Below are 22,969 nucleotides of genomic sequence, written 5' to 3'. Positions count from 1 at the left end.
TTTCAAATGATCAAAAGCATCCAGGTGGTCACTTCTACAGTTCTAGGCAGCCTTGATCCTTTCATAAATTACAATAAGCAACAAAACAGAATGGGATGAATATTATAATAAACCCTTTCACTACAGCTCACTGTTACTATTTGACAGTATCATTCAGTACATCACATCCTGTTCCTTAGGAAATAACGACATACTTTGTCTTACAAGACACGTATGGATATATAAGTCATATTTGTGCATGTATGAGTTTATAATTATTCAGCCATGGGAGGTTGCTATTTTCAATTGCTGTATTTTTTTATATAAGATTTTTTCTTTGTGTGGTTGGGGACTACCAAAAACAGCAGAATAACTACAGTGACACGGCACGCAATCATTCCACGTGTTGCCATGTCCGGAGGAAGTGTGTTGTGCAACACACTGGCTTGGCCATTATCCCACCTCTGTTTCACAGATACACGTACACAAGGGATTCGGTTACTTTCGGAGAACAACAATTAATCTAGCAGGTGTTAGTCTAAAGTCCAAACCAAGTGATAAATTTTGCTTTTCCACTTCGCAAAACTGCTGTACAAAATGACAGCAGAGTATTGTTTTATCTTCAAATCCTATTAAAAATGACACCACACAAAAACTCTGAATGTAAATGTATTGAAAATAAAACTTTAATTTTCGCTGATACTGAAGGCAAATCTGTCTCTATTTGCCACACAGAAGTAGTCTACTTTTCTTAATTTGAAGTTGCTTAATACGAACTAAAATCGAACAAAGACATTTCCTATGCTCTTAGTGAAATTGCCTTTTTTTTTTGTTGAGTAGAACAAAAAATAACTCTGAATTAACAGAGGTGGACTGTGTTGTTCATTTTTTTGTGATGCTTAAAGAGGTAGAAGTCAGTCTGATAAAAGGAGGACTTGTTTTTATTGTATCAGATCTCTCGGAAACTCCTAGAAGAGCTCCAAGAACACCAAAGTGCTTTGAACTTGTACTGGCTGTTTTTGCTGTGATTGGTTGACAGACAAATATTTGCCAAAACATCAGGAGAACTTCCTGCTCTTCAAATAATGCTGCAGCACTTGAAAACAGCACAATAAGCAGACAGGGCATTAACTTAGCACCTCGTCTAAAGGCAAGCACCATCAACAATGATAACTAAGTTCAAACTCCCAGTGTGGGACTCAGTAACAAATAGGCCACCAACTATGCAAAGTCAAGTTGTGCTGGAGAATTGACCGCAACTTTGACGAAAGTAGCTAACATATATGGCATGAAACAGCAGCAAAACTGAGTTTCCTCATGTAGGCAGACCTTGAAGAAAAACTTGACTCAACTCCTGAAGACAATTTACTGAGATCAATTATCAGCTAGTAACCCCATCGTCCAGGGGCTGACATAAAGTAACCATACAAATTGAGAATAATTTCACACAGCAAACGCATGTCATTTGAGGAATAGCGCAAACACTCAAATTCAATTCAGTTATAGTCCTGAATAAATAAGAGGGTTTGCTGTTCAACTGAGATCATAATCTTTTAGAGGTTAAGGATAATGCCATAAATGACAATAAATATCTAAAGGCATCTTACAAAAGAACAACTTATTGAATTCATGAGCTTACGAACCAAAACAAAGCTTGAGCCATTTACCACTATCGTCTAAACTCAAAGACACACCCCTGTGCTTAAATGTTTTTTAAAAAGTCTTTGTAATGCAAAAAGCAAATTACTTTACTCATCAAAGAAATCTGGAAACACAGGAGGCAAGCTAAGCAGAATTGTAACTCCGCACAAAACCAGGTTCTCATGGCATAAAATAATTGTTAGTAGAGGAAAGCAATAAAAATGAGTATTGGGAAATAGTGTTGACAGATCAGCACCATGCCATGATAAAATGGCTCAAAGATAGGAGTTTAAATGTGCCTAGAAGGAATTATATGCCATGATGTTGAAATAACGAACCTGTATGCTATTAAATAAGGAACTAATTCCATGGAAAGATAAAGCAGAAAACAAAAGCTTATGACAGTCACACAAAGCTTAATACTGTAGAAGGCCTAGAGGAACATAGAAAGTACGGGGATGAAGGAAAAAAGGAAATTGGGAAAGCAAAAAGAGGATACGAAAAAATATTGGCAGGTAAATCAAAGAAAAGCCAAAGATATTTTACCAGTGCATTAAGAGAAGAGAATAACCAAGTAAAGGGTAGGGCCTGTCAGAAATGTACAAGGTAACTTGTGCATTGATACGGGCAGGGTTCTCAATTCGCACTTTTTCTCTGTCTTCACAAAGGAGAGGGATGATGCAGACATTCTAGTGAAAGAGGAGTGTGAAACATTAGATACAATAAGCATAATGAGAAAGGAAGTACTGCAGGGACTGACATCCTTGAAGGTAGATAAGTCACCAGAGTCAGATGGATTGTATCCCCGGCTGTTAAAGGAAGCCAGGGAGGAAATAGCAGATGCTCTGACGATCATTTTCCAAATGTCACTAGATGAGGCAAGGTACCAGCGGATTGGAGGTCTGTAAACGTTGTACCATTATTTAAAAAGAGTGTGAGGGATAGGCCAGAAGATTATGGGCCAGTTAGTCTGACTATGGCGGTGGGCAAATTATTGGAATCAATTCTGAGAGGCAGGATAATCTGACACTTAGAAAGGTACGGATTGATCAGGAATAGTCAGCATTATTTTGTTAGGGGTTGATCGTGTCTTACTAACTTAATCAAATTTTTTGAGGAAGTAACAAGGTGAATTGATAAGAGTAGTGCAGTGAGTGTTCTCTACATGGATTTTAGTAAAGCATCTGACAAGGTCCCACATGGCAGACTGGTCAGAAAAGTGAGATTCCATGGGATACAGGGAAAGGTAGTGAGTTGGATCCAACATTGTCTCAGTGACAGGAAACAAAGGGTAATGGTCAACAGATATTTTTGTGAATGGAAAGCAGGGCTCATTGTTGGGGCCCTTGCTGTTTGTTGTATATATTAATGATTTGGACTTAAATGTGGGAGGCATGATTGAGAAATTTGTAGATGACACAAAAATTGGCTGTGTAGTTGATGGTGAAGAGGACAGCTGCTGTCTCCAGAATGACATCAATGGTTTGGCTGAGTGGGCAGGAAAGTGGCCAATGGAATTCAATCCGGAAAAGTGTGAGGTAATGCATTTGGGGAGGGCAAACAAAGCAAGGGAAAAAAATAAACAGGAGGATATTGAGAGGGGTTAAGGACATGAGAGAACTTAAAGTGCATGTCCATAGGTCCCTGAAGGTGACAGGACAGGTAGACAAGGTGGTAAAGAAAGCATATGGAATGCTTTCCTTTACTGAATGAGTTACTGAATACGACAGCAGGGATATAATGATGGAACCATATAAAACGCTGGTTAGGCCACAGCTGGAATTTAGTATACAGAGGAGGCTGAGGGGTGACCTAATTGAGATGTACAAAGTTATGAGGGGCCTAGATAGGGTAGACAGGAAAGGCTTATTTCCCCTAGCTGAGGGGTCAATTACTAAGGGGCATAGATTTAAGGTGACTGGTGGAAGGATTAGAGGGGGCATGAGGAAAAACCTTTTCACCCAGAGGGCGGAGAGCGCCTGGAATTCACAGCCCAAATGGGTGACTGAGGCGGAAATGCTCAACTCATTTAAAAGGTACCTTGATCTGCACCTGAAGTGCTGTAACCTGCAGGGCTACAGACCAGGTGTTGGAAAGTGAGATTAAAATGAACGGCTTATTACTTTTTTTTACCTCTTCTTTGGCCTGCGCAGACACGATGGGCTGAATGGCCCCTTTCTGCGTCATAACTTTTCTGTGGGGTTCTATCTGACTCAAAGCGAATTGAAGTGATACCGCTCGGCTTAAGCTGAAGCAACAGCAATTGTTATTGGATAAATGTATAGCAATTCAATGCCTTGCATGCACCGTAGCATTATACAGACACAGAAAATAATGAGTAATCTTGAAAGTCATTGAAAATAACGAGATGCTCCATAAATTATAATTCATATATAAATCATTAACATCCTCTCATTATCATCAATCCCTGGTCTCTGCCAAAAGATCACTAGGTGTTTAGAAAAGTAGAAAACAGCACAAAGATAACTTATAGTTAGTTATATTATAAAAATAGGCATGACATAATTAAAAGTAACACTACATTTACATAAGGTAGTGTTTAGGACAACTGAATCTTCTAATTGTGCCATCTTGTAGCTTCTGCCCATTGATTTGCTTTTCTGAACAAACTGGATTTGCTGTTCCTTGCTCAGGAGCTGCATTTCTACCTGTTAGTTATTGAACACACTTTGCAGATTTCAAAGCCGGAACATTTTTTGCCATTACAAACTGTGCAGCCTCTAATCCTGGTGTAGTGTAGAATTTAAAAATATATTGGAAATGATACTGACAAGGGAATATTAATCTGATTTTACTTCGGTCCAGTAATATTAATGTGGTTCTGAAAGGGTTAAAATATGTTGCTTACACTGGTGATGGCTGTAGTAATTTATCTAATCAATCCAGTTTTCAAATATCTAGTAAATCCTTCAGTGCTAAATGAAAGATCTCTTGAAAAGGTAATGCTCTGAATGTGGCAAAGGGTTTCTTCCTTTCTTCTGCATTTGATGCTTATAGATTTAGGCTGTTTGTAATTAAAACCACTTGCATGAGCTATCTTTGCTCATGCCATGGCTCAAAGATCAAACAAAGTAGCAGTCGCTAGACACCAGGTTTAGAGAAAAAAAACACTAAATGGTAAAGAATACTTCCAGCATGAATAAGATCCATTGATTTTACTTTAAATTAGCACAACAAATATAATGACACCCCCACTCTGCATCCTTCCATACCACTTACTTTAGTCAGCATCGCACTATTTTTTTGTAAATAACTGCAGGGCGATGTCAAACTCTTGATGTTCTCACCCACACCTAAAGTATGTGCTTTTCATTGACTTGGTGAGCAGGGGACATCTTTTGCAGATTGCAAACCATGCATGTGTTTTCTATCAAACAACATCTGTAAAGAAATGTTTTCGCAAAATTTCTAAAGCTAAGCAGAAAAGCCAATGTGATTCTCTGACTCAGTAGTATTCTTTCTATTCAAAATCTCAGTGTTATCGTGAAAAGTCAGATCACTTGGTGCTTAATTTACCAATCAGAGAAGCAAGTACTAGGAGCGGAAAACCAGAATCTGCCCTTCCTTGGAAAAAAAAAGTTGTAATTATTCATTTTATCTGTCTTTTCTCAACTCCATTGGAAGTCAACGTCTGGCTCAAATTTGATCAACTTGGTATTGGAAAGTAAACTTGCGTACAAGGTATGGGCAGAATCTTCTCTGCTTGCTTCTGGACAAGGCTCAGCTTTATGTTAATCTTAGACCACTTTCTTAGGTTTGTTAGCAAACTAAGAAATCCCAAAAGAGACTTGAGGGATTGAGATATGACCACCACTTTGAACGCTCCAACTCCTGAATTTGGTACACAGGGCATAATTTCAAAGTTTACGCTTATTTTGAGTTTTGTGCCATGTATAAACATTTATTTTATTTATTCGTTCATGGGTGTGGGCATCACTGGCAAGGCCAACATTTGTTGCCCATCCTAATTGTCCTTGAACAGAGTGGCTTGCTAGGTCATTTCAGACAGCAGTTAAGAGTCAGCCACAATACTGTGGATCTGGAATCACATATAGGCCAGATCAGGTAAGGATGGCATATTCCCTTCCCTAAAGTACATTAGTTAAACAGATGTGTTTTTATAACAATCTATGGTCATTACCGAGACTAGCTTTCAATTCCAAATTTTTATTAACTGAATTTAAACTGAACTGCTGTGGTGGGACTTGAACCCATGTCCCCAAAGCATTAGCCTGCAACTCTTGATTATTAGTCCAGTGACATTACCACTATGCCACTGTCTCCTCCCACAAACAATGAGGAGGATACTAACAGGCTTCAGGAGGATACAGACTGGTGAAATGGGCAGATAAAATTTAATGCCATGAAATGTGAAGTAATACATTTTGGTAGGAAGCATGATCCAAGATATCTATACAACTATCATCTAATTATCTAGTTAAGAATGAGATCGATAATTATAAGTATGGGCATCAATATTGAAATTCCAGTTGTTTTGAGCGTTTTATTCAGAGTTCAATAATGAGAGATATCAGAGTTGTATGAGATCATCCAAGACAGCCAGCAAAAAAACTACTCCAGTCCCTCTCTTTCTGGAAGCTTTACCTGAGATTGTTCATCTCAAAACGCATGGAACAGGTTTAACAGATTTTATTTCAAAATGTACGAACATTTGAAAATAATCAAAAAGGCAAGGCAATGATTCTAAATTCAGCGGGGATTTGGGGGGGGTGGGGGGGTGGGGGGGGGGGATAGAGAATTAGTGTTACCATCAGCTATAAAGCATTTTGAGACATCCTGAAGACATAAGAGGCATTATTACAAATGCAAACCCTTCCTTCTAGTGCAGGAGTAGAACTAAGATATGAAATAGTTGATGAAGTTCCGAAAAGAAACCTAATTAGTAAACCAAGCAGAGAAGTCTTTTCATTCAAATATTCTTAGACTGTGGTCTCATAAAAACCACATATTTGAAAACAAAAAGGGCATAGAAATGGTGTGCCACCGACGAGGAAAACATAGCATTGTACATCATCCAAATCAAAAAATTCTAACTATCCAGGCTGGAAAAGGTACTGTTTGTTTTAAGAATTGGCATACATCCAGAAAATAAAAACACATTATCCGTATTTAACTATATTCAAAAATGTTTATCAGCAGCAGCTTCTAAAAAACACAATCGCAAAGTGTGAACTCCTTAAACTGGAGAGTGTCACCAACATATTCCCAAACATTGAAATGTTACAAACATATTTCTATTTGATAACACTTCTGTTCTTTCATTGTGCACTTGTAATCAAATAGGTCTTCAAAACCAAAAGGGCGAATAACACAACCTCGTGATTCTTACTTTATAACAAAACGTCAATCTGTTCAAATATGAAAGGGAAGAGAAGATGAGGAAATATTTTTCAGCACTTGACAAGACAAATTACCCTGTAGGAAAATATAGCATTTTAACTGCTACTATTTTCAATGTTTAAGATGAGGCAAAATAGAAAAAAAAAATGCATTTATATAGAACCTTTAACAGCCTCAGGGTGTCCCAAAGTACTTTACAGCCGATTAATTTTTTTTTTAAAGTGCTAGTGCAGATGTGCATGTGCACAGTCCCATAAAACAGCAATGAGATAAATAACCTGACCATCTATTTTCACATTATTGATTGTGAGATACATGTTGGCCAGGAGACAGCAGGAGAACTCCAAGAGGTTTAACATCATTCAAAACGCAGCATTTCCAACAGTGTAGCACTTCTTCATTACTGGACTGAAATGTCAGTTTGGATAATCCGTTCAACTCTCTGGAGTGGACCTTCAATCCATAACCTTCTGACTCAGAGACAAAAGTCCTACCACTTAGCCATGTCTGACACCTAAATAAGGCAACAGGCCACAAGAATGGACCACCAGCATTATTTTCTTTTTTAAAAAACTGTTAAAATTTAACCACGGACCACCTGGTACTTTTTTAAAACTACGAAAAACATTACAATACTTTCAAGCCCCACAGAAAAACTATTGTACATGTGAGTTTTCCTCACTGGGTGGATTAGAGACGAACGACAAATGCATAGAGAAAATATGCAAGACTTTCTCTCTGCATCAGAAGCCACCTTTGCCCTATCTGCCCCCGCACTTAAGGAAGTGAGGCATCAGGTGAGGGTACAGTTCAGCTATGGAAGAATGTGAGTGACAAGCGATGCAGCTACCAGTTTTCTAGATGCATGGGATTCTGCACAAGAGCTGATCGCAGACCAGACCTGGTAGAGGGTAGAATGTTTGCATTACAATTGACGTCAGAATTAGAATTTAAAAATTGAAATACATTTGTCATAAGAAGTTAGACAGAAAGAATTTGTGGCTTTATACTCTGGAATTAGAACTTCACCAGGGAATTGATCCTTAAAACAGTGACATTTCCAGGAAATTTGGGTATTAATTCTGGTCATTAGCTATACAAAGCTATCTTCAAAGGAAAGTTTAGTATCGGAACATGGAAAACTGGATACTCTTACCGATCTATGCGCATGTTGTGTCAAATTCAACATTTAGACATTAAAAATGATACTCGCTAACAAACTATTTTACTTTTATTTAAAATTGCTATCTAACTGTTGTCTTAAAATTAACAGCTTGCTTAACACTGTACTCTTGTTCGAATTTTAATATCCACAGAGCCTATTAAGGAATAAATTTTAGTTATCCGGTTGGCTTGGTATTTGTGTTCTGCAAAATAGTTTCTGCGAATTAGGATTACTCAAGAATGTGGGGGCAAAGGTGGCTTCTGATGCAAAGAGAAAGTCTCGCGTATTTTCTCTCTGTATTTATCGTTAGTCACAGTTTCCACGGTCATATTAACTGCTGGTTCTGATTAAAGGCAACACCAATAAAAAAAAATTTGCGCAACAGTCCACTGTTGAGTCTTCCTGGGTTTTAAACAGGTGAAACAACAGATATAGCTTATGGAAACATGCTGTCCATTTTAAGAAATACAGGGTGGCATGGTTTCAGTTTGCAATAGTTCAGTGAGGACCACAGGAGATCTGAATGACATTTTGAAGGCCATACAATTCAGCTTTAATTCAGACTTTTAAATTTAAATTTCTAGTAAACAAGGGAGGATACTAAATTGGGTACTAAATTTGGACGAACACAAGCTGAATGGGTGCCAATTAACTGTATAAACAAGTTTATTTTTCTCTTTTCAACTGTAACTGATTTGCCACAACCTTTTACAGATAATTGAGTACATTCAAGATTCAGAACTCACCAACTGCAAAATCTGTTCTAACAAAAAGCTGTATGTTTACATTTAGAAGAATAAATGATGAGAAAGTAATTTATTTTAAAAAGATCTTACCATCAAGCCCTTATCTTTAATGTTTGCTACTCAGGAGGTAAGTTGATTTTCTTTTAATTAATTGCCACATGTAGAGTTCAGTGTTTATTACCACAAGATGTGCACCACCTAGGGGAAGTGAATTTAAATGGGCATCAAATTAGGTAGCATGGTTGCTTTCTCCAGCTCTCATCAGCAGTGAAAGTGATTACAAGGTGCCAAAGTGTCATTTGATGGTCATTACATCAAGTAAAAACAGGGAGCCTTCATTTAATAGAATTTGAAAGTCCAATTAAAATAAACCCTGGCATTACCACCCTCCTGTTGTACCTTACCCCTTATTTTTCTTCTGGAAGTTTCCTTCTAATTAGTGGAGAAGCTCAAACTTGGGCCAGATGATAACCATTTTCCAATCTCCATTTATTTATAATAATGAGATTTGACTGTGTGGTACTCAGCTTCCTGGAACTGAGGATGTAAACTAACCCATTTAGAGATGCTTTTGCAAAGGTGAGAACCCGGCTTTTTAATCTGTTTGGCCAATCTTTTAATGCTTAACTATGTGGTCAACTGAAAACTGCCATTATTAGTTAAGCCTCCACAGAAATAATAAGGAGATCTGGAGATTGAAAACATATAATCTTGCAGCATGACAGTAACTTTGGTGGGGGCTCACTGGAAGACCGTTAGCATCAGAGAAGGCAGGGGTCAGGTTAGAGAGACTCTATGACAGGAATTCCATCATTCCAAATTCTCAGAGGGGCATAGTTAAAGGTCAGCGATCAGTTACCAACAACCTTTGGAAAAGAGGCCACAACTGGGCAAGACACCACCGATTTGCACATGCAAAGGGTCTAATGCCTGTTTCAAGCCCAGAATGTGGACACTTATACAGGAACTTTTCCCAATACTGTGGACAGAGTATTTCTGGTGCATGTTGCCCACTTTATCTCCAGAGGAAAATGGATGAATTGGAGCAGAGAAGAACAGGTTTGGGGAGTGAGAATTGACACAAGCAATGGTGCTTATTGGCCCCTATCAGGAACGTTTCCCAATGCAGTGAGAATACTAACTTTGCTTTAAATAATCTTGTGAATTTTGTGCTGGCGGGTCAACTGAGATGTCACATGCTGATGCTGCCAACTGGGGATTTTTAACTTTTAATACAAAGCAGGATTTACTGAGGCAACATTTTATGGCCTGGACCTTAGTCCAGTATTGCTTCCTGGGTCTCTGAGAGGGAGATGAGTGGAGAAGGGCATGCTACCTGCTGGGCCCCAATCAACCTTTTGTGCTTCTGACGATATTTCCTTTCTGGTTTGCATGTTTGTCCCCCTTTCCTGACTGGTTCCTGATGTCTTTTGCTAGAAGGAGCTTTCTTCGCAGGATTGCATATGTCACCATTCACAGGGAGTTAAATTGCAGGTGACAACTGTTGCAACGTAAACTAATGTGATAGCCACTTTAAGCATATTAAGATCTCACAAACAACAATGAAATGCATGACAGTTCATCTGTTTCTGGTGATGTTGGTTGAGGAAACAATGTTGGAAATGACAGACAGTCGCTGTTCTTAAACTGTGCCATGATTTTATCGCATTGAATCACTGAAATAAGCAATAAGGCCTCAGTTTAACATCTTATCCAAAGGATAGCATCTCTGACAAAACAGAATTACAGTGATTCACTTCAGCACGGACTTATATTATGCGCTAAGCAATGAAATAATTGCAACTAAAGCAATGGGAAATTGATGTAAAAACTGAAGCCTGGCAGAAATACATTTCAATAGCAGGTAACACGTACTATTTACATGAACAAGGTCCAGCAAAACTGTAGTCCGACTTCCTGAAACTCAAATAACAGGTTTAAATGATAAGCGATCACAAGTTCCAGGATTCCCACAAAACAAATTTTATCTAATATCTTCTCAGTGAACTAAATGGGGCTCCCATTAAACTTTGTCACGTTCTATTTTGTTGGATTCCATGTGAGATGGTCACTCATTATGACAAGCAAGGATTATATTAAACCACAATCCAAAAATCTCAACCAAGAGCCAAGCTTTTTCCCAACCTGAATGTCTATCCACCTCTAGCACAGAAGGTCTAATCTTTACAAATGCAATTGTACAGAACTTTGCTTCTACGTAACCAATGTAAATATTTTACTTTACAAATCAATTCATGCAGACAGCACACAGTAGGAAGTCAAGCTAATCTTTATATTTCTGAAGTAAAAGTTGATTCAGCTTTATGTGGACAATTTTTTTACTATCTGCTCCCTATTGATCCTTCAGTCAGCATCCAACTTCACCAAATTAAATCAAACCATTAGAATTAAATGACGAAATAACAGTAGGAACAGTGAATGCCAATGGTTGTTCCACTTGTGTACATTTGGCATCCATTTTGTCTTGCATTGTTTTTTTCCAAAAGGGAACACTTCAGCAATATCTCATTGTAAACAAGCATTCCAACTTTAAAATGGGCTAACTCATAGAACAACAGTAAAGTTAAAAGAATCCCCTTGAATGAAATAAAAACAGAGCACATTGGAAATTCTCAGCAGGTCTGGCAGCTTCAGCAGAGAGGGAAACATGTTCAGGTCTGTGACCTTTCATTAGAACCTCTTGCATGACTTACATTTGAGTGACCTTTTTAAATCTTTGGCTCTTATACCCTAAATTACTCCTGGATGGGCCACAAATTCCCATTCTGTTGAGTGTGTCCAGCTTTGCCCTGAGATCTAGCTCAGCTTTCAGTAATGTGCTCAACCAAGCAAACAGCAAACTTTGTACGGTAATTCTTTACCTTATGCCTCCATCGCATCCCAAAAGTAGTGAGGTTTTACACCAGGCCTCAATTAAAATGTAAAATACGCAGCAATTTATTCAATGAACATGCAACGAATTTAATAGCTACACATTTACAGTAAGTTAAGCAGGAAAAATATTTAAAAATCACAATTGCAAGAATCAGTTTTTATAAAACATTAACCAATCTTCTAAGATCTTCAAACAACTTCTCTGAAATTTCGAATTTTCCCTTTGCATGAGATTTTCCAACTTTTTTATATCCTGATAAAGGATTACTCAAACTCTAGGGTTTTGAATAACTAACCACTCAAATACAAAATAAACCAAGTACAAAGTATGTATACATTTTGTGCATTATATTCTACCCCTCTCAAGCAGACAACAGTAAACTTTGCAGAAATGTGTTAGGACAAGACTTGGTTCAAGGCATTACTTCAGCTCTCTAAGTGAGATGGGCATCAGCTAAACCTGGACAAAAATACATTTTTTTAAATTTCATAACTGCCAATTACTTAGAACTAGGCATGAGAAGAAGAAAGATTGATTCCTGTAGAATTTATTGGAATTAACGCTTTAACAATTTACTCAGCATTTGAATACTTTGAAATAATCCCAGTGATAGGCCTTCCTTTGTGGTGTCCTCTATCCATTCACCAGCAATGGTGGAATATGCTATAATAAAAGCAAAACACTGCGGATGCTGGAAATGTTATGGTGACTTTAGAGAGGGGATCAGCCTGATTTCTGTTTTCATGATTCACTGACTATTTTCTCCGCCTTAGCATCAATCTCAAGACAAATTTTTGCTCTGAACTCCCCGATGATCAGCAGCGTGCTCATTATTGTTTTGTTGAAAGGGGAGTCCGGGACAACAGTTTATTTAAGGAAAGATTTTTTAAAAATCCGGATGGGAGTAAAACCCATGGATAAAATTAACTTTTTAAACTTCCAAATTTTACAATTTTAAAAATATATTATGGACATTATTAATAGAAACATATCCACATTTTGGATTATGTTAAATAATATGTAACCTTGCCACACAGTTTGAAAATATTTTATGTGGTTTGTAAAAGCTGTACAGCACTCTAACAAGCATCAATATTTGAACTGCTTTAAGATCAGTACACAAAAGGATCAAGGTTACTTTATTTGCCTTTATATACAAGCTGCTCAGCCTTATCGCAACACAGCCTCAAATTCCAGAAAATTCTGTCAATACACAACTGCAGGTGGACTTTGTAAAGAACTTTGTTTGGCTAAAAGATGATCAAAAGAAAGAAAGTGACAACTATTTCTGTAAGGATGCCAGGGTTTTGTTCCAAGCTGACCAGCTTGCCTGGCCTACAGCCATATTAATAATGGGCCTTCCTGCTTATACTTCCTTTTCCCCAATGTGCCCACTAAGCTGTGAATTCTGGCAGGGATTCAGATCACTACTTATCGATGTAACACAGAAAACCGATACAAACCAGAACTGATTAAGCTCTTGCTGACCAAAGGCCAAGTCAGTCAACCAGCTACTACATGGATCACACTTCTATTTATAGTTCTGCTGAATTAAAACTAAAGCAATTCTTACCCAAAAATGTGCATTCCTAAAATTAACCTCAAGCAGAAACACAATTTTTGCATCATAACATTTTGCTATCCTCCCTAAAATTCAATAAAAATTATAGAAATTATTTAAACCTCAATATAATTCTGATTGCCCAATTAAAGTTTTACTTCCTCGGTAGTCAGCATATTTTAAAAATTAGAGTAGGCAGTAATGAAGGGATCCAAATCCTGAAAAGAACACTGAGGTTTTCTTTGCAAACACATCAAATTCAGGACCAAGTAATTCCAGAACTGGCTACTAGCATGAGACCTATGCTTAGCCATTCAAAATTCTGTTATTTGCTACAAGTTTTGTTCATTACAAAATGCAAAAAACACTTTCACTGGTACATCCTTTATTTCTTTTTAAGCAGGAAACCACTTCTTCAATTCAATGTGTGCTGACCTTTGCCTCAGCAGTAAAGTGAGGAAAATGTGTAATTTCTTTAAAATGTCTGTAGAATCTGTAATTGTTTTTAAGAATGTTAATTATTTTTAAGAATTTAAGCATGTCTAAAAGGAACTTTTAAGAGTTTGCATCAACTGTAATTTTCTTGGACAATAACCCCTGACCTGGAAGCAGTACCAACAGGAAGGAAGTTAAGAAAGAAGCTGTGTAGCTGACAGACACAAAAGAGATCTGCAAGCACAAAGGAGAGCTACAAGCAGAGAAGCTGGAGGGTGAAAGAGATCAGCACACAGATACAAACACAAAGAGAAAGCAGATGGAGACAGAAAGAAGAAGAAAAAATTCTTGAGAAGCAGCAGCAAATCACTCTCAGGAAGAGGTCAGTTTTTTCCATTTGGCAGAACAGGAGACAAAAGCCCTTTGAGATACTGTGCCTGTTAATTCATGTTCAGTTTGGTTCTAATTTGTGTTAAAGTAAAATCTTTCTTCTTTTGGGGGGGGGGGGGTCATTTAGTAAATTTATTTATTTTGAGTTACAGTTTTCCCATGGGGACTGTAACAACAACAGGTTATCAAGCGTTTGAGAATCCTTATCAATTCATCTGATATTGGCAAATTCTAGGTAAATGAGCTGAACATCGGTTCAGATGTTCACTGGGGAACATTCTCAAGTATTTCATGTTCATCCGGAGAGCCAAGAGGCCTCAATGAGTAGTAGTTGTAGTTTTTGCAGCATTGGGTCATGCCCAACAGACCTGCAGGAATTCTTTTCAGAAGAAAACTACTTCAACGGACAAGGTCTGTCCATGGATATAAATGACTTAATTTTCTGAAATAACTTGATAAAGTTCAATGTTATATCATCAATGAATATTAATGGAGTTGATGAATATGGAGTTAATGGAAAATTAGTTGGGAGGATTAAAATCAACTGGACAACAGAAAACAGGACTTTTGTTGAAAAGATATATAGATTCTGGCACTATGATGGGTTAGATTAAAACTAGGTGTAACTGGAGGGCATTTAATTATGATGCAACAGTTTATTTACATTTATAATATTGTGTGTAATTTTAAACAATCTACTTAGATAAGAAGAAAACTGAAAGATCAAGGATGATTTGAGAATCTGAAACTTGAGGGGAAAAGTTGGAAGGGTTGCTGGAGAAAACAAAAATTACAAGGTGAATCTTCAAAATACTAAGAGGCATGGATAATGTCGAAACATATTACTTGGTAAGATTAAGTAAGCATGGAATACAATTACAAAAATTTGGAAGGGTTGCACGAGACAAGAACACAGAAGCTTTCCTCCTCTTCTCTTGCCATATGGAGGAACAGACTCCTACCAACGGCAGTTTATGCTGCACCCATCAATAATATTAATAATAATAATAAATAGCTCTAAGAACACGACAGAAGTACAAAAACTAAAGTCTATGGAAAGTTGTGATTCTAGTTCTGATTGTTCTATTTGGAATGCAGCTGATTAGATTAACACCTGCTACACAACTTTATTTGTTCATTCATACGACATGTGTTGTTGGCAAGGAGAGCATTCTTAACTATCCCTAGTCACTCTTAAGAAGTCGGTGATCAGCATCTTCTTGAATGACTGAAGTCCATGTAGTGTAGGTACACCCACAGGACAGAGGTCCAAGATTTTGACCCAGCAAGTGAAGAAACGGTAATATAGCTCCAAGTCAGGATGTGTATGTATTTGGGGGAGGGGGAGGAGTTCCCATGCACCTTCTGCCCTTGTTCCTCTAGGTGGCAGAGGTACCTGTTTTGAATGGTGCTGTCAAAGGAGCCTTGGTGAATTGCTGTAGTGATCCTGTAGATGATAGACACTGATGCCATGGTGCACCAGAGGTGGCAGGAGAAAATGTTTAACGCTAAAAAGAAACACAGCTACCAGGCTGACTTAGCATTTCAATAAGGCTGAAAATATGTATCCAAATGAGGTTAAATGGTTGAAATAGAATATTTAACATGAATTGGCACAAGGTTCATTGATCCAGAGAAAACATCTTTAGTCATGCTAAAATCTAACGAAAAGATTTAAGCTAATGTGACAATTAGTATTTTCAGGCCTTTCCAAATAGTTCTGCCTATGCATGCGAGGGAAAGGAATCCACCAGACAGGAATTTCTCTTTGTTTAAAGTCTTTTAAGGTGGCAAGTCAGTGTATATATTCAAAATCACAGAAGATCTGCCTTAATGTGATGAGTTAATGTTAATGTTAACAGATGAAAAAGCCATGCAGCCCTAGCCCAGAGTTGACTATGAAGAGAATGAAACATAATTTCAAACATGATTTGCTCTTCCCTGAACTAACTTCAAATAATAGTTACTACAGTCAAAATGCATCATTAAAAATATCTTCAGGGCCAACAAAACAATTGCTGTCATCAGGATTTCATCTTATTCAGTCACCAACAGACTATTTTCAGCAATGACTGGGAAGAACATTCATAATGGAAGGCCTGTAATAACAGGGTTTGATTTAACAAGGTTCAGCTGCATGTTGAAGTTTGGAGCATTTATTAATTGAAAGATGGGAATCAGAAGTTTCCAACTTTGTTGGAAGAGAAATCTCACTTCAATCCCGGTAAGAGAGTTGAGAAGCTGAGGTATACAATCTGGAGAGGTGCTGAATCTATATTGCAGTTCAGGATTTCTATTGATGGTAATGACCTAAGGAAATCTTAAATCAATTTCAGTTGTAAAGTGCGGGTACTCCAAAAGGACTGGACTGATTGACTGACAACTGTTAAATCCATACAAAAAGCATGCTTTCACCTCAGGAGTGGTACTAGAAAGTCACAAGTTACGAAAGTGTGAACAAAAAATAAAGTGAGTTTAATAAATAGCAAGGAACAAGCAGAAACCCATATAAACTTAAAAGGTTTGGAATTGCAAGATATTATCTAGATTAAAGCACACTAATATAACTGTTTGGCTGTGCTTCAAGTGGTAGAACACACAGATGTGCCAAGCCTGGAACAGCACTTCTCCATCACTCAACGATGGAGAGTACCCAGGATGTCAGCCTTGGCTCAGTGGTCGCACTTTCGCCTGAGCATTAGAAGGTTTGGGTTTTGAATCCCACTCCTGAGACTTGGGCATACAATGCAGGTTGATACGTCAGTACTGAGGGAGTGTTGCACTGTTGGAGTTGCCATCTTTTGGATGAAACATATCCAATACCCTAGCTGCCTTCTTGGGTGGGTGAAAAAGATTTTATGGCACTATTGCATGGCTATCACTAAAAAACGATTATCTAGTCATTATTTCATTCCTGTTTGTGTGACATTATGGTGCACAAATTGGCTGCCACCTCTCTTACACTGTATCCTTCAGCTTAAGAGTAAACCAAATGCCGAATTCACACTGCAAATAGCATTGATTCAGAAGGCTGGTATGCCTTGATCTTTTAACTTGGTTATTGTTGACAAAACCTAAGTGAAGCCTCTACACTTCAAAAGTACTGGCTATGAAGTGCTTTGGTAATTCTTGAGGTCAGGAAAGGTACTATACAAATGTAAGTTTTTTCTTTAAAAATCTTGATGAAATTTTCGCTTTGAATTATAATTATACATCAAATAAGATACTTGACTGGGCCTCTAATACAGATTAGCAAAATATTCATTGAGGGATAAAACATTATTGGAATAATTTACAGGATTTCATTTTAAGTTCGTGTCAACAATGACCAGGCTAAAACATCAAGGCATACCAGCCTTTTGAATCATTGCAGTGCGAGGTTGACATTTGGTTTACTCTTCTCTAAAGGATAGAAGATAGAAACAACTCCAGTGTTAGTGATAAATGCTGACAGATGTTCAGATATACAGCATATGTACTTGGAATAAACACTGCCAAAGACCGGGATGAACATGTGAATCTCAGTGTCAACAAGTATGTAAATTCTAATGTCAATTCAATGCCGAGACCAACATAAAAATGACTTACCTATCACATTTTATTTTATAACACATAAAATAATGACTTTGTAACTCAACACATTAAATGGGTACTCTGTTGGGTAGCAGATTACCTTGCAAAAGAACTATACATCATAAATATTTACCCAAATGCTACGCCAACATTTATCAGCTTTATTCAAAATTATTAATGGAATAAATATTCACAATTATAAACCTCTATTGTGGGTGCCAAATTTAGAATTTTTAGCACTGTCTACTATATGCAATAATGGTCATTTGGTAATACAGAGCTTGAGTAATGCTGAAAAAAGGGACATGCCTATGCTTTTCGTCTTGCACTCATCAGGACACTTTGCAAGAATACCAATATAAGGGGAAAACAACAATTTATACCATATGTGAAGAGAGTTCTGACTTGTTGGCAAGTGGCACTGCCATGGAGAGTGCACCAGTGATGGTGATTGACAGTTAACTGCCAGGCATTGTTTGAAATTTAAACCAGGCAGCTTGACCCTGATTGGTCAAGGCATTGCCCTAAGGAATGAATCAGCTGTCAATTACTTTGTTTAGCTGAACCAGGCACAATGTGTGTACATGATCTTTCTGCCTGCAAAGAACAGGGCCGTGTATTAATATATGTAGCTTCTAGTAATACACCACACTGCAAATCTAACTGACAAACCTTAAATTGGAGATTGAGGGGCGACTTGATAGCAGTTTACAAAATTATGAGTGGCATGGACAGAGTAGATAGTCAGAAGCTTTTTCCCAGGGTGGAAGAGTCAATTAGTAGGGGACGTAGATTTAAGGTGAGAGGAGAAAACTATAGAGGAGATGTGCGGGGCAAGTTTTTTACGCAGAAGATAGAGAGTGTCTGGAATTTGCTGCCAGAGGAGGTGGTGGAAGCAGGTACGATAGTGGTGTTTAAGAGGCAGCTTGACAAATACATGAATAGGATGGGAATAGAGGGTTACGGACCCCGAAAGTGCAAAATGTTTTAGTTGACGGGCAATATGATCGGCACAGGCTTGGAGGGCCAAAGGGCCTGTTCCTGTGCTGTACTTTTCTTTGTCCTTTGGTTGTCAGCGTAATTCTTAGTACACCGGGGATTATTTAGCAAATGTTGTCCAATCGCAGGATCACATCTAATGTTGGACACTATGTTTTAAGTTTTGCAAGCATAGCTGGTTGGGAAAGTCTGTACCCTGCCCGTTGTGAACAGCGGCTGAAACATGCTGTTTGATACGATCTGTCGAGCTTTGGGATGTACAGCCTACATACCTAGCATCACCTTGGCACTGAAATTCATATACCACGTTACTCATTTGTGTGATAGGCAGAACGTCCTTTTGGCTTGACGGCAGCATCCTGTTAGTGATGAATACCACTCGTGTTACTGTTGTATAGTAGCAGCGTGAAATGGCTAGCTTCACCCTTCGCATGTTTCTGATATGTGGATGATATGTTTGCTATATTTAAATCTGTAGCTGCATGTAACAATTTCTTTACATGTTTTAACGGGCTCCACCCTGTGCTCAAATTCATATTTGAAATGGGGCAGTAAAATGAACTCCCCTTCCTTGACATACTAGTTGAGAAATCTGCCAGGGGGTTCTCTACCACAAGCCTACCTGCACTGGTCAATATACACGTTGGGATTCTAACAGTTCCACAAGTTGTAAGATCGTTCTTATCAGCGAACTTGCAAATAGGACCCAAGCCATTTGCTCACCATGCAAGCTTGGTGCTGAAATAGGGCACATTAAAGACATCCTGCAGGATAATGGTTACCCTGATCAGATCATTTCACGCTGTATATCGCAAAAACTCATGAACAGGCCCAAGGCCTGAAAAGTGCCCAGTTTACCTCATGTTACCCTGGAAGGGCAAGGCATCTCAAAAATTTGAGCAACAGGTGAAGCTAGCTATTTCACGCTGCTACTATGCACTAGCAACATGAGTGGCATTCCCCATGAACAGGGTGCTACTATCAAGCCATAAAGACGTTCTGCCTATCCACAAATGATAGGGAAAAGATGGATTAACACAAATGGTACATGGATTTCAGTGCCAGTGTGATGCTAGGTATGTTGGCCGTATGTCCCATGCAGCATGTTCCAGCCACTGTCCACAACAAGCAGGGTACAGGCCACACCAACCCAGCTCATGCTTGCAAAACTCAAAACACAGTGTCCAACATTAGATGCGATTCTGAGATTGGACAATATTTGGTAAATAATCCTCAATGTGCTAAGAATTACGCTGACAACCAATTGACAACCTATGAATAGTTTCCTCAATGACACTTGTCAACGCTTAACTGTAGTTAGCAGCTAAGTGGTTTGCTATATGGATCTGGTATGAATTTACCTGCAGTCTGACTAGACATTGAATTGCAGGCTATCATCTTCATTCACTGAATGAAGACTCAACTCATTGAAGTTGTTTTCAAAGAGAAAAGCACATACTAACAATGCGCTAACTCCTCTGAAAATCAAGCAACTTCCTGAATGCAATGTGAAAAAGCCATAGAAATATAATAGTAAAATCTTAGAATCCATCTCGGTATAACTACGTTCATCTATTCTGTCTGTGATAGTTTGCTTCAGGTGTTATACTTTGTGAAGCTGTATTCATGTCTTGTGAATGAATTTATATTAAAAATACTGTGGAGAAAATATTGGCCAGTATGATTAATCTCTTAAATTTACTCACCTTTTCTCAACATAATCTCAACATGATTGTACTACAAAGAAATCATTACTCTTCTCTAATCATTTAGCAATGCAAACTTTCTTCAACATTTCTTTCAACGTTTAGGAACCCTCAAATGACAAGATTGTTTTCCTTTTAATTTAAGAGTACTCCATATAAGACAAATTGTCAATCTGGAGTTAGAAGCTTTAACCCAAATTCAAGTTTAAGATTATAAATAGATCTTGATTTGTGATGCTAACTGGAACCCCTCAATCATATAGATGCATGGAGATGATTTCCTTCGTAGTGTAATGAAATTATAATCTTCTATTAAAAAAAGGACAAGTTTAAAATGTCATTTCATGGAAACTTGGTCCATTATTTAACTTCAGTTTTTAAATAGCTGAAACTCGGTTTAATCCATAATTTTAATTTGTAATATGAAGCTAGTCTTTTATAGAACTGCAAAGTCAACCTTTGAAAATTTGTTGTTGAGCAATAGATAATAACGGTCATATAAAATTCATCTTCCCATTATTTTTTAGACAGACATTAACCAATTTATTTTGTTAAATTGGATTATATGCTTAGGGCTGATTAGGGCCAAGGTAGAACTTCATCCATCCCACCAACTCTACCCGGACCCAAGCCTGGGTCAAGGTTCTTTGGTAATGGGGTGGAGCCCTCTCAGTATGATTTTCACTATCACTCCTCAGGAACACGGGGCAATGCTGCAGCTAGACTTATGGTCCCGCACTTGAATTGACAGACCACTAGTTTTTAAGCACATCTCAGCTAAAGTCTCAAAGTCCACAAATGGAATTTTTTTTCCCAAACAGGTAGACGAGGAGGACTCTACAAGATCATCCCCCCTCCACCAGAAGACTTTGAGGCCTTTCACTGCCATTACCCTGAAGCTATATGACCTTCCACTAGAGGTAAAAAGGTAGACAATATGGAAGTAGGATGAGACCAGGCCATACACCCCCACCACAGTAACAGGCGGAGAAAGGGCAATTAGTTGGGGTCCCGACATAGACTGAAAACCCAGGTTAGGACAGGAAGGCAGCAATTTGCCTCACCAATTTTTCAGTCAATTCCATGATAACGTTGATTTCAGGCTGGATTGTGGCGCAAAATCTAGTCCATTATGTCAGCGTCATTTCAAGTCCTTAACTTTTTTTTACCATCGGCAAAACAGTGAATATCCACCAACAGAAGACACCTCCTGAGCTACATTGAAAATACATTATGAAACAAGAATCTGAAACCACAAATCCCAAATGAAGAAGCCAAAAGTGTTCAGCCCACTTCCTGCTATCACAGCGTCACCCAAGCACTGAGAGTTCCAAAACATTTAGTCACAAAGAAAATCCAGACGTGGATGTTTCACCCTTTACTTTGCAAACCACAAAGCAGCCTGTAGAAATGTAATATTTTACATAGATTTGTGATTGAAGATTATGGATTGCAAGCCTGAATGCAGTCAGTAATTGTTAATAATTTGTTTTATTTGAAGATTCCATTGTTGGTATGGCTGTTGTTTTCCATAAAATCTGAACAAGGTCGCTGCAGAAGTAGGGTAACTGGCGATTGTGGTACATCGCAACAGTTGAACACAGCCCAGTCAAAATGTTGCATCACTTTAAATTATGGTACTGCTCCAAATATCAAAACTGCTGTACAAAGTGTGTTTGTCTACCCCCTCCTCTCATACCACCCCCATCCACCCCCTAAATGTTTTTAACAGAAAGCTAACTAAGTGATGAGTGCCAAGCATATTTTGCTTTTGCATGACAGGCAGAAAATATATTCAAAAGTTATCTAGCTATAAATGGTCGTATCATGTTTTTCGTAGCCTTTTCATAATATTGCATGGAAATAGCTCCATAAATTCTCTAAATGTTTATTATGAAATGCCATAGTCAAGGTTCTCATTTAAAAAAAACTTTAACACAGTTCTGAAGATATAATCTCAATTCATCCTTGATAAGAAAATAAAACAAACTTTAAATCTTCTCGGTGTTTAAAATTCCACATATTGCAATCACCACAATATACTTTTTAATGGTGTGCTAAGAATTTTGATAAGTACAAAGTACTCCTCTTCCAATTATCGAGCAGAATAATTAACATTCTGAAAGATAATCAAGAACACTGCACTGAGTTCTTAACAGATTTCAGTTCAAAGTCCTCTGCTTTCTCATTCTCCTAATGCCGCCACTGAAAGTTGTCAATCACCATCTGGGCAAGTACATCAAAGGCTTGGGGACAGCCTGGAGGGGTCAGAGAAAATTCATGGCAGAACCTCGGACTCCCACAGAAGGAAGCCCTGAGAATAACAGTTGCCCTATATAGACAAAATTAACGATTGCAACCGTACACTTCAAAAGGCTCCTGCATTGGCAAATACATTCATTCACAGAGAAAATTGTACACAGTTGGGTCACTTTATTGGCAGACTATACACAGACATTAGTTGACTGTTCAATGCACTGAATGGCACAAACAGCA

The 22,969-nt window shown here is 38.0% G+C and overlaps 1 protein-coding gene and 1 long non-coding RNA gene across 4 annotated transcripts in view; one reads left to right on the top strand and one right to left on the bottom strand.

Moving 5' to 3' along the window:
• Window positions 1–22,969, bottom strand: part of aspscr1 (ASPSCR1 tether for SLC2A4, UBX domain containing) — a 205,092-nt gene that overhangs the window by 28,175 nt on the left and 153,948 nt on the right. The gene's annotated exons all lie outside the window — the stretch shown is intronic.
• On the top strand, window positions 14,135–21,393 carry LOC121293816. Its single transcript, XR_005946602.1, has 3 exons — window positions 14,135–14,187; window positions 14,899–14,992; window positions 21,295–21,393. It is a non-coding gene; the product is annotated as an uncharacterized LOC121293816 (long non-coding RNA).

This window comes from Carcharodon carcharias, chromosome 22 (genome assembly GCF_017639515.1).
Source record: "Carcharodon carcharias isolate sCarCar2 chromosome 22, sCarCar2.pri, whole genome shotgun sequence".
NCBI lineage: Eukaryota > Metazoa > Chordata > Chondrichthyes > Lamniformes > Lamnidae > Carcharodon > Carcharodon carcharias.
This window is presented reverse-complemented; position numbering and strand designations above follow the sequence as displayed.